Here is a 20325-nt window from a genome sequence, read left to right as displayed (position 1 = left end):
CATCCTGGCCTGGATCAGGAGCAGTGTGGCCAACAGGACCAGGGAAGTGATTCTTCCCCTGTACTCAGCACTGGTGAGGCCACACCTGGAGTGCTGTGTCCAGTTCTGGGCCCCTCAGTTCAGGAAGGATAGTGAGGTGCTGGAGCAGGACCAGAGAAGGACAACGAGGCTGGGGAAGGGACTTAAGCACAAGTCCTATGAGGAGAGGCTGAGGGAGCTGGAGTTGTTTAGCCTGGAGAAAAGGAGGTTCAAGGGGGACCTCATCACTCTCTACAACTCCCTGTAAGGAGGTTGTAGTCAAGTGGGCATCGATCTCTTCTCCCAGGCAACCAGCAGTAGGACAAGAGAGCATAGTCTTAAGTTGTGTCAGGGGAGGTTTAGGTTGAATATTAGAAAGAAATTTTTTATGGAGTGAGTCATCACACATTGGAATGGGCTGTCCAGGGAGGTGGTGGATTCACCGTCCCTGGAAGTTTTTCAGATGAGACTGCATATGACTCTTAGTGCCATGGTCTGGTAACCATGGACGGCGGTGTTGGATCAGGGGTTGGACTTCATGATGTCAGAGGTCTTTTCCAACCTGATTGACTCTATGATTCTATGAAATATGGATTTAAAAATGCCCGTTATGATGGCCACTGAAATCTGCTGGTTTTTAGAACAGTGTTGAGAAATGGTGAGACTAAATATAGAGACTGTTCTCACTCCTTCCCTAGCAACTTCCCCTGCTCATGCCTCCTCAGTAAAGGACTTGTGAAATCAAGCAATAACAATACAGGGAGAACTCTGTAGGAACATAAATGACTAATAAAGTAAAGTGTTTTTTTCAGTTGAGCATTTAGAATGAGAAATTGATACAATAATACAGAGAAAAAGGAGGAAAAGCTTTTGTTCTTTCAGAAGTTAGAATCTGTTTACTATAGAGATTTGTTTGTTTAACCTGCTAAGTGACTCATTGCAGCAGAGAGTTGAGCCCTTCACCTTAAATCATCTGCAGTGTAACAGAGTGTAAGAATTAATAGCTGGGTGCTATGATCCAAAGTGATGCTTTTCTCTATAGTGCCTATATATAGGAAAGTTTTTTATGACAATAGGTTTCAAAATAGCTGAAATTTTCACTTCACAAAGTCTCTATATAAATTTATTGAGTACCCTAAACAAAAAAGATAAAGGATACTCAAACACTGTTTGACTAACAGTTCTTGCCAAAGGAAAGAATACAGAGGAAAGTAAGGTGAAACCATCACTTAATGCTAATCTATATGTTCTAAAGAAGCCATTAAAAAATTTCCTTTTTTAAAGACTATGTCTATTTACAAAAACAACAAATGAGCCAAAAGGAAAGCTTAATTTTAAGCTTAATTTTTAATTTCTCTGATGTTTCCAGGAATTATACACTTCATACAAAAAATATTACTCCACAAAAAATATATGCATTACAAGAAAAAACTAAATTTCATGTAATTTTATGAGAAGTCAGTAGAGTTATTCATGATTTATGGACACAATTTGAAGGATAATATACTTCCTCATATGGACATAAATGTATCTGGACAGTAGACAAAAATATAGACACTAATAATTCCATTGAAATTACTAAATCATCTACAGTGTCTTAGTTTTTAGAAAATAGTGTGCTTATCCTGAAAACCTGACACAGATCTTACAGGAATATAACAATCAGGAATTGAACTGCCCTGGTAAAAATCCAAAATTTGTTTCTCTAGATATCTGAGACATCTTAAATTTCCATACCTGTTAAACAGAAAATAACCTTTGTTTTCATTATCTGTGATAATCTAAAATAGATCAATAATTTAAAATGTTTATCTGATTATCTGACTTCATCTGACTGAGATAAGCTATTCTACTGGAGGACATAGATTTGCTGACAGCCCTTGGAAAACTGGACAGATATGCAATGAGAACAAATGTATTTAATAGACTAGCAAAAAGGAAGATTCTAGTGGTGTATTCATTAACTATTTAGAGAGACAGCATCAAAACTTACAGAGATGTACCTGTACAGTTTTAATTTAGAGTTCCTCTCTCCACCCAAAATCAATCAACTGCTGTTCCCCTCCAGGAGGGACTGGCAGTGTAATTTTGCCTTTATTGTTGCAGTTGGACACACATTACTGATGACCTGTACCTATACTACTCCAAAGATACCACAAAACTGGTAGTTATTATAGTCCAGGACTGTCTCGTCTACTATATTGGTAGACACACAATGTCAAAGTGCTGGCAGTGGTGGGGTGGAGAGCCCATGCTGGAGTAGGAGAAAAGCATGAAGAGGAAGAAATGGTGGAGAGGAGCTATTCTGAACTGACCATAACCCCGAACCCCAGTCCTCCTGTGCTGGATGCTGGAGGGGGGAGCCAGAGAAGGCAGAAATGAGAGTGCAGTTGAGACTGGGAAGAGGAATGGGGAGAAGGTGTTGAGATTTTTGTCTGTTCAGATTTTTGTTGTTTTCTCATCATTGATATATATTTGAACCAGCAACAAATGAAATTTATTTTCCCCAAGTCACGTATGCTTTGTCCATGACTATAACTGATAAGTAATCTCTCTGCTCTTCAGCTGATCCAGGAATATTTCCATCTCGTTTTCTCCTCTTGTCCTGTTGAAGTAGGGGGAGTGAGTAAGCATCTGGGTGGGCACCTAACAGTCACAGTTAACCAACCAAAACTGCACAGATATAAGAAGCTGTGGAGAGTTGATGCAGATGCCAAATCAGCTGGATGATGCTATGGCAATCACAGGAACTTTCTGGAATTACACTGGGATGACAGACACATCACAGCCCCACAGGATGCTTGATGAATAGTCATGCTCCAAGGAAAATGCTCTCATTTTCTGTGATGCATGACTTCTCCACTAGGATTGAAGATCCACTATCCCACTTCTGACTCCTGTCTCTTAGCACTGAGACTAAACAATCTCCCTAAGTAATCATCAAGATACTTGACCAGTTCATGCTAATACTAAAAAAAATAGTTAAGTAATTTTTTTTGCAAAATAAGTGTATTATTTCCCGTTCAACCATTAGTAGACACAAAGTACCCTTAATCAATCTATTTCCTTTCCGTTTCATTTTTCAAGCCAAATATCATGATGCTGCCTCAGTTTCTTCTTTCTCTTGATGCTTTTATTTCACATCCCTAATAATTTATATTCCTGTCCTCTAAAGTCTCTCCTATTAGTCTTTTTTTTTAAGTCCACTGCCCAGTCCTAGAGGCATTATGCCAGATGTCTCCCATGCCAAACAAAGCATCATAATTACCTTCTATGTCTTACATGCATTATTCCACTTAATGAAGCAGAGGTTGTAGAGAAAGGTAAGATGTTTTATTAGCCCGATGAATGTAATTTAGATTATCACAGCTGCAATAGTACATTATGCACTTCTGCAATGCAATGCAGCATTTTCCTCTATAAAGGAATTATTCCTAATTTATTTGTGCAGAGCATAAATAATACAGGTAATTTACAGTAAGTTTGCAGTCCATTGAAACACACAGTTCTTTTCTGCCATAATATCATCTGCCTACTTACTCCCTAGTTTTTATTTTACCATTGTATTGTACATTTTCCCCTTTTGTTGCTTTTTATGTCTTTGGCTTTTGTATGTGTTTTTAGTCTTCCTCTCTCACCCCTACCTTCATTACTCTTTCATACTAATCCTTGCTTTTTCTCTTTATTTACAGATCATTAAGAGATCCTAATGTACCATTTATTTTCTCATTATCCTTCTTCCATGTCAACATACTTTTGTAAGTTTTCAAGTTTCTGAAACTTTTTATTTCATTAATCTGTGACATTTGCTGATGTATTTCTTCTAGATCATTTCCAGGTAAAATATCTTCAGATTATAGTTTAATCTGTTCTGCCTTTCATGCTGGGTAATTCTTCTACTTTCTGAAGCAAAGTGATCTCATGTATAGTATAAGAACTCATTGGACAAGCTTTTATTATTCATATTGTCAAATTTTAGGAAGCCAGCATAGATCCTTCAGTTGCCTTCTATAGCCAAAACAGGGAGTTTAGCTGACATTATGCCTTCTGATTCATCTCTATGGTGCATAACCATAGTGAACTAAAATATGTTCAGTTCCATTTCTTTTGGGCTATATTACTTTCCTAACAAATATACATAAATAGCAGATCCTGTACTTTGAAGCTTACATTAAAAAGAAAAAAGGAATGACTGCAAACATTTTAGAATATCAACTCCTGCATAGTTTTGTACCCAGAAGCATTTTGGTACCAGCAGGTTTGAGGATTTAGGAGGGAATGTGGAAGAAAGAATGAAAAGCAAGCTTTAAATGAAAATTCAGACGGAACCTTGACTATGCAACCATCATGCCCTCTTCCATAAAAGAAGAGTCATTACTGTTTATATTGTATCCTAACTATGCTAACCCATTATATCCCTTTTATTTTATGATTCCATTGCCATTTATTATACCATAAATGATGGAGAAAATAAATCTTTTCACAGCAGTCTGAATACAGGTGGATTCCACCATGACTTTAGTATGGCCCCAAGACCACAGCAATAATTTCTAGCAGTTTTCAAACCATCAGTGAAATTTCACAGAACTATTTTCAGAGATTCCTACTCCACACAGTCAAAGACATCTTTGGCTTTGTTATTCAAGTGCCAAAGGAAGATATTTGCTTTTCTCATTGAATCTAGTATTTACGAAACAGTCTTTTTGTGATCTCTTGCATTCACTTTCACTCATCTACTCTCTGTTGGAATGTCTTTCAATATTTGTATATCAGTACTGAGTTAAAAACTCAGTAGGTATGACAAGCTTTCCAGAAACAGACAAGATATTGCAAACTTCATCAAAATGATAATAGCTGTTTATCTTTTTCCAACTTAGAAATAGATGTCTTTGTTTCCTACTAGAGATAGAGATAGTCACAATCAATTTATTGATTATTTGGAAATTACTTTCCTTCAGTAAAACATGAGTGTTCACAAGCATAATTTTATTTCTATTTTCAATCCCAGCAGGAAAAAAAAACAAACAAACACAACTCCACACAGTTGTATTGCTCCGTCAACATGAAACACAGTATTTTCAGGTTAAAGAATACTAATTCTGACAGTTATCTCTGGATGTCTAACCAAATCTTAAGTCTGTTCAAAGCTGTTTATATTTTTTGGGTGCAGATACTGTTTTGCACTGTAGATACATAAAGCATCTAGATGTGCAACTTAAGTTTTACTGGTTTTGCTCTGGAAGTACACTGTAAACTTTTGGGCTCAGCTATAAATGTACTTGGAGAAAGTAATTAAATATTTCCAATTTTTTTTAATTACTCATAATTTGGACTTTTTTTTTCCTGTTGGAATAACTTAGCTTTAACTGTACAGCAACCAGTCTATTTTCATCTTCCTGCTTTTTCAATGCATATCTTAGATTTCCTTAGACTACATCTGTAAGATAATTAGTGTTGTGCATTTGCAATTTTTTTTAGAATGTTCAATCTGTTATGGATTATTCCTAGTCTAAGAACAGTTTGTCCTACTTGAAGCTTCTGTTGGAGTCTCTCATTTTTAAATTGAGATTTTTCTTCAATAAAATTATGTTTTCAGAGATGCTTTCATATAAGTACCGCTTACTACATTGACTGTATTGACATTATATTAGACAACACACAGTTCAAGTAATATATTTATGATAATTTATAATACAAATACTGCTACATAATGTATTTACATATTATTTAATATAAATATTGCACATAATTTTCCAGAAAATGAAAGTGCAGACTGCCATCTTTTGAGTTGTGACTTCTGCTGTGCCATTCAAAATAGCAGCTGCATGGATATATTGAGTTTAAGGGGATTTATAAGAGCTTATTTCATTTAAACATGTGTATATTTTGCAGCATATTTTGGAGAAATACAGTCTGTGTGAGGATTTTTTTAATTAATTTTTTAGTCTCAATTGCAACAGATGAAAGGTTGCTGGATGCTTGACTTTCATTATTTTAAAGGCAAATGTTGAATTTGGTGATAAAACTCCCTATTTTTTATTGATTTACTTTTTAATTATTTTTTTCTCTTCTAATATATGTATTGTGATGTGCATCCAGTTTTCATTTTTAATTGATAACATAAACCAAAAAGCATTCACAGAATCACAGAGGCACAGACTATGCTGAGTTGGAAGGGACCCACAAGGATCATCAAGACCAACTCCTGGCCCTGCACAGGACCATCCCCAAGAGTCCCACCATGTGCACGGGAGTATCATCCAAACACTTCTTGAACTCTGTCAGGCCTGGGGCTGTGATTCCTTCCGTGGGGAGCCTGTTCCAGTGCCCAACCACCCTCTGGATGAAGAACTTTTTTCTAACATCCAATCTGAACCTCCCCTGACACAACTTCAGGCTATTCCCTCGGATTCTGTCACTGGTCACCTCAGAGAAGAGATCAGTGCCTGTCCCTCCTCTTCCCCTCACAAGGAAGTTGTAGACGGCAACGAGGTCTCCCCTCAGTCTCCTCTTTTCCAGGTTGAACAGACCAAGTGACCTCAGCTGCTCCTCATAGGGTTTCCCCTCAAGGCCCTTCTCTATCTTCGTTGCCCTCCTTCGGACAGCCTCTAATAACTGAATATCTTTCTTATGTTGCGGTGATCAAAACTCCACACAATATTCAAGGTGAGGCCACGGCAGTGCAGAGCAGAGCGGGACAGTCACCTCCCTTGACTGGCTGGCGATGCTTTGCCTGATACCCCCCTGGGCACAGTTGGCCCTCCTGGCTGCCAGGGCACTGCTGACTCAGATTCAACTTGCCATTGACCAGAAGCTCCAGGTCCCTTTCCATGGCACTGCTTCCAGCATCCCATTCCCAGTCTGTACATACATCTGGGGTTGGCCCATGCCAGGTTCAGAATCTGGCACTTTCCCTTGTTGAACTTCATATGGTTGGTGATTGTCCAGTCCTCTAATATGTTGAGGTCTCTCTGCAAGGCCTCCTTGCCTTCGAGGGAGTCAACAGCTCCTCCGAGTTTTGTGGCGCCTGTAAACTTGCTTAGCATCCCTTCCAGTCGTGTGTCCAAGTCATTAATGAAGATGTTGAAGAGCACGGGGTCTAAGATGGAGCCCTGTGGAACCCCACTAGTGACAGGTCACCAGTCTGATGTTACCCCATTCACTATTACCCTCTGTGCCCGGCCCATGAGCCAATTGCTCACCCATCACATGATGTGTTTATCCAGTTGTGGGCTGGACATTTTATCCAAGGATACTGTGAGAGACAGTATCGAGAGCTTTACTGAAATCCAAAAAGACTGCATCAGCTGGTCGGGTTACCTTGTCATAAAAGGAAATCACGTTTGATAAGCAGGACTTTCCTCTTAGGAAGCCATGCTGGCTGTGACCGATAACTGCGCTGCCTTTCAGGTGGTTTTCAGTACTTCTCAGAATAATATTCTCCATAACTTTACCAGGCACTGAAGTGAGACGGTAGTTTCTGGGATACTCTTTCTTGCCCCTCTTGAAAATCAGAACAACATTCACCAGCTTCCCATCAGCTGGGACCTCTCCAGATTCCTAAGACTGTTCAAAAATCATCAAGAGGGGTTTTATGATGACATTAGCCAGCTCTTTGAGGATTTTGGGATGAATCCCATCAGGCCTCGTAGACTTGTAGGGATCCAGCTGGAGCAGCAGATCCGACACAATTTCAGGGTTGACTGGGAGTTGATCATTCTCCCAGTCATGGTCCTCCAGCTCAGGGCACTGAGACCCCCTTGGTCCCTCATTTGTGTTGAAGACAGAGGCAAAGAAAGCATTAAACACCTCTGCCTTGTCTCTGTCCCTATGTATGAGGTGACCATCCTCACCCTGTAATGGGTCAATGTTATTTTTAATACTGACTATTGCCATTAATACATTTGAAATAAACTCTTTTTGCTGTCCCCTGCATTTCTGGCCAGCTTCAACTCCAGCTGAGCTTTGGCCTCACAAATTTTCTTCCTACAGTGGCAAGCAGCATCTCTAAATTCTTCCCATGTCGCATGACCTTGCTTCCGCTGGGCATACAATTGAAACTTGCAGTCCTCATCCTTCTATACAAAAACGAGGACATATAACATGTCAGTTGTTTTTTTGCAATTGCAATACATTTACCTTAGAAAACTCTATTTTCCCCTTCCCTTCTTTTTTCTTTTTTTAAAATTTCACTACACAGAAAGTTTGTTTGATCAAGCCATCCACATTTAGGCCCTTTTCAAATTTATTTTTTAGGAAACTTCTTATATTACCAAATTATCCTAATTATTATGCTAATTCAACATACCTCAGTGTCCTGTCCCTTTAATAAAGAATTAAGTCCATCTGTTTTGATTACCTGTTTTTATATTAGCAGATATTATTTTATTGAGGCCAGCAGAGACATCACTATTTGCCAGATTTAGATCAAACATTCATTTCATGTTTGAAAAATTAATTCTATAAAATAGTTCCTTATGCAGGTAGGCTTCAAACCATTTTTGCTTTATTTGGTATCTTGCTTTCCTGCTCTTATTGAAGAATGTTCTGTACTTCTCTCATTTTATTTATTTGTTTGTTTATTTGGTTCCAGTTTCTGAAGATATTTTTTGGACCTGTAATATTTATCTCTGCCCACCACTTTGCTGCTCCTGGCTATTTTCTCTAAAATATGGGTAACAGCAGGTTAGGAGCTCTTAATGATACAAACATATCTATTCCCTGCTAAAAATTCTGAATTATTGCACTCTCTGAAAGATTGCAAATTAATAAATTACCTTGAAAAAGGGCTAGTTTACAGCTATTGTAGTCTGAATTTTATCTGACCAGAAGCTGAAATTCAACTCAAGGAATAACGAGGTAATCCTTAATTTCACCTTGCTCCAGGTTAGAGAACAACAGGAGCTGGGAATTTACCTGGCAGAAGTAGTTTTCCTACCTGTTCTGGTGTCTGAGTTGTCTGGGGCACCTACAGCACAGTGAAAACAAAGGCTATCTGTCCTCATTTCTTCCTCTGCAAAAGAAGAGGAGCCCCAAAATCACAAGAGCTGTAATTCACTCAAAGTTAACAGCAGGGGCTGTGCTGAGAGCACCAAGACACTTCAGAATCTCTTGCACGTGTCATTCATTCAAGGAGTGCTTCTTACACAATCTTTCTGGTAACACATACAACTCTTCCACAATGACAAGTAAACACTGCTCGGTAATACAGTTGTAAATTCAAAATGATGCCAATAGAATGAGAATAATAATTCCATTTTCACAGAATTTCTAATTTCAGCATGATCTATTTAAACAAAATTATATTAACCTTAATCAAAGCAGGATTATGCTAAACATCAGCAGCTGCAAATTTGCATTTGCAAAATACAAGAAAAACTTTATCTAGAAAGTCTGACATAAAGAAAAATATATTTTATATAAACAAAACATCTATGTTTTGACACAGCAATTCCGTCATTAATAAATATTGAAGTGAAAAAATTCAAAAGTTTTACTTTTTCATAACATATTCAGAATCCATAAAATTTGGGACATCTGAGAAATAAGACATAAATATATAGTTGTGCAGGAACAGAAATTTATATACATAATCACAATGAGAAGTAACACAATCAGAATTAAAATTGTAACTGTAACCCATTAAACTTAGACTGATCCATGTCACAGAGATTTTTCTACTGAGGCTAATCTTTTAAAAAAGGAAAGAAAATAAGATATTGATAAAATCTGCTACAAATATTCAGTTATAGTTTTCTGTCTTCTCACTTTAGAGATCTCATATTGCCTAAACCCAGAGATCAAATCCATTTTCCAGATAATAGATTTTGTAAGCCCTCTTCTCTTACCTGGTTACCGAAAACAAAGTCTGGCCTCCTACACAACTGACACAATATTATATTTCCGTATTTCACCAAAAGAACAAAACCAAACCCACAAAACCCACACTAAACATGTAACACAAACCAACTATAAACCACCACCACTGGGTTTTCTTCCACTGAATAACTCAGATCGTCATCATCATGGCTAGGCTTCGCGAACGAAGATTTGGGAAGGCTCTATCCACATTTGCTACAGATAACTCAGATAATATGCCTGCATCTTATATAAACACCACATTACCTGCAAAGAGAGCAGACCACCTAGCATGTGCACCTGAGATTCAGTAGACCCAAACACACACTTTTACCTTTGCAAGAGTGCTTTTCAGCCACAGGATAACTCCATGTTTTCTGTTTTTCCACTGGGACATCAGTCTTCCCTTTCTTGCTTAGTTGTCAAACTACTTAGGTGAAAATATAAATCTCTAGTTTGACACGATTTCTTATTATATAACAAATTTTCCCTTTAAGTAGTAGTTGAAGATGTAAGGATGTAAGAACTCACTGTGCCAGGTTCAACACTGCTATTACTTTTTCAGTCCTAAAGTACTTCTCGTAGTACAAAATTATTCGGCCATAGAAGATAATCTTCAAATATCAGAGTGACATTGTCCTTTCTGTCCAAAGCTGGTATGACCTAACTGGTAGTCTACAAATTTTTCTCTTCTATTCTTTCTGTTTGTTCTCTGACCAAATTTATTTGTATTTCCTGCTGCATATTGACATAGCTTCATATTCAGTGTGTAAGAAAGACAGTAACTAGGAGAGGGTATTTTGGACATGTTTGTCTACTGACTTCTGAGTCAAGGTTTTAACAAGCAAATCATAATATAAAAATATATATTCATGTAGCAATTTTGTTATTAATAAAAAATTATTGTACCACTGTAGTAGTAAACCTAATTTTATCAATGTATGTGAGACAGATGGTGTAATGGATTTGTCCAGTTAAGAATTAATGCTTTGCCCACTGATAACTGTGCTACGTGACGAATATATGCAGCACCTATTATGAGGGTAAATTAAAGATTCTTCAAGTTACACATATTTGGATCTTGCAGGAGAAAGAAAACTGTGTATCAGGTGTAAACTAAGAAGCAGTGATAGCTCTGCTGGAATGAGAGAGCACACAAGCACTTGAAACACATTTCAAGTAGCACAGTATGGGCTCTGGATCTCTTCTTCAGTAGTTGTACTGCAGAATCAACCTCACTACAGTCACAAAATTCTAGAACATGAATTTACGCCACGACTCTTTTGCCATGCAGAGCTGACCTGGTGTGTTGGGTCTGGCTGAGCTGGAGTTCATTTCCCCACAGTAGCCCTCACAGTGCTGTGCTTTGCATTGGTAGCTAGAAGGGTGTTGATAACACACTGGTGTTTGGGCTACTGCTGAGCACAGCACTGTAACATTGCTTCCCCAAGTAAGCCAGCTGACTCAAACTGACCAAAGGGATATTCCATACCATATGCTGTCAGCTCAGATATAAAAGCTGAGGCAAGGAGCAGGAAGGCAGGCATTCATTGTCTCCAATGGCTGCCTGCTAAGAAACCATCACACATACTGAAGTCCTGCTTCTCGGAGGTGGCCGACCATCGCTGCTGATGGGAAGCAGAGAATAAACTGGGTTATCTTTTGCTTCGCTTTTGAATGCACAAGCTTTCGCTTTGCTTTTGCTTTAAATAAACTTCCTTATCCCAACCCATGAGTTATTTTCCACCTTACTCTCTCCCCTGTCCACTAGGAAAGGGAGTGATAGAGCAGCTGGGTGAGCACCTGGCATCTAGCCAAGGTCAACCCACCACATCTAGAAGTACTGGGAATTCTCTGATATAAATGAAGTAACTACAGAGTCCTAAGTGCATCAGGGATGCATCTAGAACACCTGTTGGAGCATCTTGGTCACCTGCCCCACCCCTCCCATCTTCCCCGAGCTTAATTCCCCAGTTTAATTTGAAATTAAACTCATTCTCTCTTTAAATGATAACAGGAATGCAGAAAGAGAAGAGGAAAATGCAAGAGGAACTCAAAAATCAAATAGTCAAGACCTACCAAACACAAGCGTACACGTACCTGGACACTGCCTCTGTGCAGCACCTGACAGAGCTTGTGGGCAAAGCAGATTTTTAAATATTTCCCTTCAATTTACCATCTCTTTTCTTATTTTCTTCCTTTATAGTCACTGACAACTGCATGTATACCTTGACTTAAGGACTGAACTCACTTGCTCATACACAGATGTCTCATGCTATCAGACATACTTTAGGGTACCCCATCTGGTCTCCAGCTGCAACTCCAGTATAGCACAGGTTTCACACAGGTGTCCTGTTTGCCAACAACAATTGAATGCTTGAGGTACCCTAGTGTATCTCAGACAGCACTTACTTATTTGCACTCAAAGGCGAAAATGTGAGCAACTGAGCCTTAAGCGACTTTCTTTAGTGGGGAGACAAATACTTTGGATCCAGTTCTGATGATTATAATGAGGACTAGTCAGCTGAAAGTTAGGCCTAGTAACATACAGTAGTTAGTTTCCTATATCCATGGCAATAAATACAACGTTCATAATTTATAAACTTACATAGGATTATCAACTTAACCGTGCTACCTATAAACCACAAACATGTCTTAGACTATAGCTTAAATTATGAGAAAAAATTTCCAGTGGAAATAATTTCTGCCTATAAATCCCTTTGACTGACAGTGTTTACCTCCAGCTTTCATATTATTCATCTGGAACATTCTCTAAGGGAAACTTAAATCTTTAGAAAATTGCAAGGAAGGAAGTTATGTTCAAAGATTTTGAAAAATCTGGACTTTGGATAGGCCTAGAAATTAAAAGAGGTCAATAAATTATGCTAACAAGGTAGAGAAAATATTTAACAACACAGTTTGGTCTCAATAAGGATAAACAACAGCTGAGCCTAATTTTTCCTGTCTGTACAACAGAAACCAAGCAGCAAAGGAAAAAAATGGATATTGGGAAGCAAATACAATATGTTGAATTTATTACAGTTTTATGTTTATATGTACGTGTGTTATATCTTCAAAGCAAATGTAAAGTGTGTGGTCACGCAGCATTACTCTTTCCCGGCATGTTTATAGTCTTATACAGAATATTGTTTTTAGAACAGTATCACTTAATTGTTGCACAGGTACTTCTGTACATTTAAAGAAATACTAATGTGGGCTAACAAACTCTGTATAATACTATTTATATCCTGATTATGTGAAAAAAAATCGGTATTTTTCTGTAGAACACTTGGTTTATCAAGAGTATATTAATTGCTCTTTTCAGAAAATGGAGCATTTGCATATCTATGGCAAGGTGTCAATTTAAGACATATCAAGTCAGGCTATGTGAGTCATAGCATGTCAGAATACAAAGCATAAAGTAACTTTAATTAAATACTGCAACCTGACATTCTATTTCAGAAGCAGATACACCATTACCAAGGTAATCCAATCTATGACAACTTCATTATCTAAAATTTGCAATGCTGAAAAGCCATGTTAGCTGTGGATTGCAAAAGTCTCTTCTAGTCTGGAAGCCTCTGTTTCTTTAGTTTAATATTGTAAGTAATTTACACTTCATGCTCAGAACCACCCTTGTATGGACAGAGCAGAATTTTCTTTTCACAAAGAAACCAGCTACAACAAAACATGTTTTCATACATGAAAAATCCTCAAGATCAACATTGCAACAGTGGGAAAGATGTATTTAAAAAAAAAAAAGCTGAACAATTGTGCATAGTCAAATATAGCCTTGCATTAATAACCAAGAAAATATTCAACCAGCTTTGTTTGGGGTATTTAACTTTGTCTATTTTAAGTACATACAGCCTGCTTAAAGAGTCCCTAAAACACCCAAAATTTATCCAGAAATCTAAAATCTTAGCAACTTACTGTCTTTCTTAGGTCCCATTGTCTTTATAGGAAAAAAAGGCCCCTAATACATCCACCTAGATAAATGTTTAAGCATTTCCTAATATCTCTTGGGGTGAATTTTTTTTAGTCCTGAGGGATATTTGTCTTTTTAACAGCAAAGTTATTAGATTTTACTAAGGTGAAATACTGTAGTACATAGAAACACTCTTATTCAAACACATTGCATTTGGCATGCTTCCAACAAAAATGCCTTTTTGTATGACTTTAAAGACATTATTTTGAGACAGTGGGTGCAGAGTACATTACAAATTCTAGATTTTTCATTTCATTTCTCCAGTTAGACAATCGAAGTAGAAATCTATATACTCAAAAAAAAAAAAAAAAAAAAGAGACTACAACTGTACCTGGAAGGACCATGGAACAGATCCTTCGAGAAGCAATTCTAAGGCACATGGAGGAAAGGGAGGTGATTTGAGACAGCCAGCAAGCTTCACCAAGGGCCAGTACTGCCTGACCAGTCTTCTATGATGGAGTCATTACATCAGTGAACAAGGGAAGGGCCACAGATGTCATTTATCTGGACTTCTGCAACGCCTTTGACATGGGCACCCACAACATCCTTCTCTCTTAATTTGAGAGAAATGTATTCAATCAATGGACGGTTGGATGAGGAATTGGTTGGATGGTCACAGTGGTTAACTCAGAGTCCCAATGAACAACAGTGACAAGTAGCGTCCCTCAGGGAATCCATTTTGAGATGATTGTTATTTAATATCTTAATTAATGACATAGACAAAGGGATCAAGTGCACCCTCCTAACGTTTGCAGATGACACCAAACTGAGTGGTGCAGTTGACACACCTGTAGGATGGGATGGCATCCAGAGGGATCTGGAAAAACTTGAGAATTGGACCCATGGGAACCACATGAGGTTTAACAAGACCAAGTACAAGGTGCTGCACCTGGGTTGGGGCAAACCCTGGTTTCATTATAGGCTGGGGGGATGAACAGGCCTAGAGGACCCCTGAGGAGAAGGTTTTCAGTGTGCTGGTGGATGAGAGGCTGGACATGAGCCAGCAATGCACACTTGCAGACTGCTTTTGATGCAGTCCAGAATACATTTGGCTTTCTGGGCTGCATCAAAAGCATTGTGGCCAGCAGAGGGGTGATTCTGACCTCGAGGGAGGTGATTCTGCCCTTCTACTTTGCTCTAGTGAGACCCCACCTGGAGTGCTGCATCCAGCTCTGGGATTCCAGCACAGGAAGGACATGGACATGTTGGAGTGAGTCCAGAGGAGAGCCACCAAGACAATTAGAGTGATGGAAGACCTCTCCTATGAGGAATGACTGAGAGAACTGAGATTGTTCTGCCTGGAAAAGACAAGGCTTCAGAGAGACCTAATTGCTCCTGAGAGAACTGTTCAAGAAAGATGGGGAGAGACTATTTACAAGAGCATGTAGTGACATGGATGCCCTGCCCCTGGAAGAGTTCAAGGCCAGGTTGGATGAAGCTTTGAGCAACCTAGTCTAGTGGAAAGTGACCCTGCTCATGGCAGGGAAGTTGGAAGTAGAGGATTTTTAACATCCCCTCCAACCTAAACCATTCTATGATTCTATGGTGATCCTATGACAATATCTGATCATAGTTTTTATCAGCTTGCTTTGGACAATGCTTACAAATTTATTCATTTCTTAAAGAAAACTCCTGGGAAACTTTCCCAAAGTCTCTTTTATGAAGTAAAATTTGAAGATAATTTTCCTCATAGAATAAGCTTGGGAGAGAAAAAGAGACAACAGTCTTCCCAAACTTTGCTTGCTTGCTTGTGCTTAAGTTGATTCCACAGATTATGTGGATTATGTATTTTTAGTTTTTTTGCCCATTTTAGAGTAAGTTGTCAGAAATTTAATTTTGTGAGAGTGCTTCAGAAGACTTGTATGATTCCAACAATTAAAGTCAATGTAAAGGACAGTCCACATAGTTAAGTATATGTCTTGGGAAATTTCCAGTCTATGAGTACAAAAAGTTTAGAAATTGCAGCATGGACACAATCCTTGAAAGTTACACTGTCTAATTGTAGTGCTTCCCAAGTCTGTGGAAGTTAGCATTAGGCAGAGAAATGCAGCAATCAAGGTACTGCTCTGAAGGTCAGCAGTGTCTTGTTTAACAGTGCTGGAGTTCCTGGGAAAAAAGAAAAGAATCATAATCTGCTGAAACTGGCTGGTTTTGTTTTTTTTTCTTTAATGAGAGATACTTAGAGGTGACAATTATAATTGATTTCTCTTGCTCATTATTTAGGTTATCGTCAGGTTCTTGATCCCCTTATTACGACTACAAATTCATATGCCTCATATACCGTGGCAGACTGCACTGTTGTATTCCTGTTTCTTTTTAGCAGTTTAAAAATTAACTGACTCTTTTATCTGGGTACATTTGGTACATGTGCCTATATCTTGTACAAACTGGTTGTCCTGTTGAGTGATGCTTACTCCCACTGACGTCTGCTGTGATAAGATGGAATGAGTCACACTAGGTGTTTGTAAAGGTTAACAAGTAATATATTCAGAGCTGCAGATAAATCACGATGCCCTTCTACGTGGCAGATGCTGCAGAGCAAATTGCTGAGAAATGCCTAAAAGTAGGTAAATAAATAGGTAGAATCAGCAGCTTTAAAATAAATTTAAAGGTGCACAGATGAATACTATCTCTGCATGAAATAGTGATACTGAATGGCCACTGAACATTACTTCATTGTTAAGAATCTGGATACACCATAGAAAAAACCACTTTTTTAGCATCTTCTCACTGTGCATTGCCAGTGTTAAATACAGTTCACATCCTCATTTTGCAGCTTTTACACTGTGCCAGATCTGTACCCTCCCTAGAGGATTTGCTAGCCAAGACAAAATAGCATAATGGTTCTGCTCTTGCTCCCTGCCCCTCCACTATGAGAGTCAAAGAGACAGTCAAAAACACTGGGGACTTTTCTTTCCTTTTTTATCTTCTACCTCTATTTCTTTCTATATTAAAGGAGCCAAGGAAATCATTGATCATTTCATGAAGGATTTGGTAACTGAGTATTTATCCTCTGAAACACCATTGCAAAAAGGTTTTAGCACAATCTGGATATGTTTAGTTAGACCAGTTTTCAGAAGCCATGGAAATGTAATGATCTTGATGCAGTCACTACAGATAACTACACAGAATCAAATTAAAGATATTATGAAGCCAAATTCTAGTTTTTACAATTTTATTCTGGCAACAAAATGTTTTCCTCAGGTTTTTAAAAATATGTTGCCCATTCTCCTTCCTACAAGAAATCATATAGTTCTGCCACTAGAGTAGAAATTGGTTCATTCTGTCCTTGTGTTGGCCATATTCATTAATGCAGTACTAGCTCTAACTCTCCTCCATCCTTTCTTGACATGGGAGTAAAAGATATATAGTGAAGGCTCTGGATTTTCTATGCTGATGTAATGGCCCATAGAAAATTATTGCTAACTACTAGGCATCTGTTCTGCAAAGCAAGGTCATCAGTAAATTCTGAAGGAGGAATATTTACTCCATATTCCCATATGTTAATTCTAATATGCTCAATATCTTGTGCTTCTTATTTGCTGGGTCTAGACAAGTCCTTGTGCAGCCTGTGAAAGTATTATATCATTCTATGGATGTTTCTATCACTGAGACTGTCTAAAATTGTTTTTCAGAGGCACCCATTTTCTCTGACGATTGGACAGGCAGTCCATCTGTTTAGCTAAGGTGCTATGAATCAGGATGCCAAGCCAGCAGTCCACTCATCAACCATTGTAGTATTTGCTTCAGGTGAAAAGTCTACATTTCAAAATGCTGATTACTTATACTGAATGTAAAAGCTTTTACCTATACAGTTACAGTATTGTTTATTGTAACAAAGCATTCTAGCTCAATCGATCATTACAAATCTGTACATAAACTCCACTGAACCTTCTGATAAATATTTGTGAGACTTGTTGAAGCCATAAATGGGCACTAGTGTTTAACTTGAAATGAATTTCAAGTTATCAGGATAAAAGCCTGCAGGTATGATAGTCATCCTTTGGACAGTTATGTCACCAGTTACTCTTGATGCTTGGTGTTGTTGCTTCTGTTCAGTCTGTCTTTATAACTTTAACTAGCTTATGTTGTGCTTTAGTTCTTCATCAATGACTTATTAACGTCACATTTTTTTAATAGCACACAAGTGAATTGATGTAATAAAAGGTATAAAAGCAACAAGGATATTTCTAGATTCAAAACCTCTGTCTTTTTGTAACAGTTTATTACATAATATTACAGAATGCAACTGAGCTAAAATTGTAATAATTGTTTGATATAACTGTTGTGTTGTTTTATATGGTTCTTAGAGAACACAAATAATGTTTCCACAAATGTATCTAAGTTTAATATTTTGATATTCAGAAAAGATATTTAAGAAATTTTATCCTGAAATGCAACTGAGTCATCTATGACAAGTATAAATTAAATGAATAATTTTTAAATTATTCTTAATAAGGCAAATGTAACTGGATTATTGCCCCATTGTAAAATCCTGGAGTGATATAACATTTATAATCTCTTTAAGTCACTGACATAGTCCCTTCTCCTTCCATGGAATTGTCCCATCTGTTCCATTTTCAAGCATTTTCTTGCTATGAAATGCACCCTGTGCTGTTCCCCCAGAGCTCTGATTCTGAGGATGAATTTTTCTATGTGATTTGAATTGTTCCAGTACAGTTAGAAGTGTCATCTTTTCACGTATGATTTCATGAACTACAGATTGCTGAAACTTTGCAGAATATGCTAGAAAAGTACCTTTGAAGGCCTGTCCCAGTCATACTCTTCCTGACTCATCACAGAGAAGATCCTTGAATACATGGTTCTTTATCATTCTGAAAGTAAACCTTTCAAACTTGCCTCATTTCAAGAAATCTTGATTTTGCACATTTGTTTAACACTTTCAGAAGTACCTAAGGTCTATTTTCAAATGTGACTTATACATATTAGTCTTTAGTGGCATGCAGCTGTCTAGGTGTTTCAACACAAGATAAACATTTTAGATTTTTGAGAAAACCAGAATCTTGAAAAAAAGTTGCAAGTGCTGTCCATGGGTACACACGTACCAAGTAGGGGAAAATCAGCAAAGGGAAGGAAATCTTCTATAGCTGACTAATATACTGTTTCACTAGAAAAGGAATAGACTGTAAAAGAGGTTCATTTTTTTGCTTTTCTTATATGAGAAAAAAAAAAGAGCAAGCTTAGTTAGATATGTAATGTTTAAATGACTTTCTAAAGTTTAGCTGTGTCATTGAAAATGGTCTTTTTTTTTTTTAATCACCTCATTCCCATATACCATTTGTTATGAAAATAAACATATGCCAGCCAGGTAAATTTGTTAACTGTTAACTTAAGGCAAAACAAAAATTACAGCTCTTTACCAAAATCTCTATTGCAGAGCCAGGTGTGAGCTTGCTCCCACAGTATGTCTACCAATTCTTCTCAATATGCCAGAAGAGGCACTGTCGTGGCCACTGTCATGCCCCATTTAAAGCAAAAGTGGTGATACTCAGGTTTACTTTTCTTCTTCAGTATGTGCATTCAGTGTTGCCAACATAAGGGTCACAATGGCTGCTAGAGATAAGCAACTGAGGAAAAGAGCAATCTCAGCCAGGAGAGGCCCAAGTGCTACATAAAATAACAGATCCACCTTTCAGGGAAGCTTCATAGATCTAGAGTGTACTTCATCTCAATTCCCCTTCTTTCTCACTGTCCTCCATCATATCACATGTAATCCTTTGTCCCTACTTAAGACTCATTTATAAAAGCAATGTTCGGTCAAAGAATACAGTTAGAACTGCCTTGGTCCCTCAAATAAAGGTTACAGTAGAGAATCTTCTGCAATTAGAGAGGATGATGAACACTCCTAGGAACAGAAGCTAACAAAAATGCTTGCATCAGTTCATGAAACCGGATCCAAATCTATGATCAAGGACATCCAGAAAATCAAGTATTTCCAGCATCGCCAATGTTTGCCCTTTTAGAGCAGAACAGAACACACCATTACAGAGCAATCTTCTGGATCTAATTAAAAGGTTCAACACAGAAGGTCATCAAGGGGAACAAAGAAATAAAGTAATCTACATTATTTCAGAAACCTGACTTCACTTAATGTTAGGGTGAGGAAAGAGAACCTCAGATTTTCCTATCTGGAAGCAGAATGAGTCTCAATATATAAAAAAAATACTGTTCCAACTTCATTGCTGAAGAGACAGCACTGTTAAAGTCATTAGAAGCCTGTTAGCAGCACAGTCAGACATAAGCAATGAAGGCAAAAGAAAAACAGAAAGAGAAAGAGGGAAAAAAAAGAGAAAGGGAAAGGGAAAGGGAAAGGGAAAGGGAAAGGGAAAGGGAAAGGGAAAGGGAAAGGGAAAGGGAAAGGGAAAGAAGGGAAAGGGAAAGAAAGAGAAAAGAGAAAGAGAAAGAGAAAGAGAAAGAGAAAGAGAAAGAGAAAGAGAAAG

Source organism: Manacus vitellinus, unplaced genomic scaffold (genome assembly GCF_001715985.3).
Source record: "Manacus vitellinus isolate BGI_N305 unplaced genomic scaffold, ASM171598v3 scaffold_4_pilon, whole genome shotgun sequence".
Lineage (NCBI taxonomy): Eukaryota > Metazoa > Chordata > Aves > Passeriformes > Pipridae > Manacus > Manacus vitellinus.
This window is presented reverse-complemented; position numbering follows the sequence as displayed.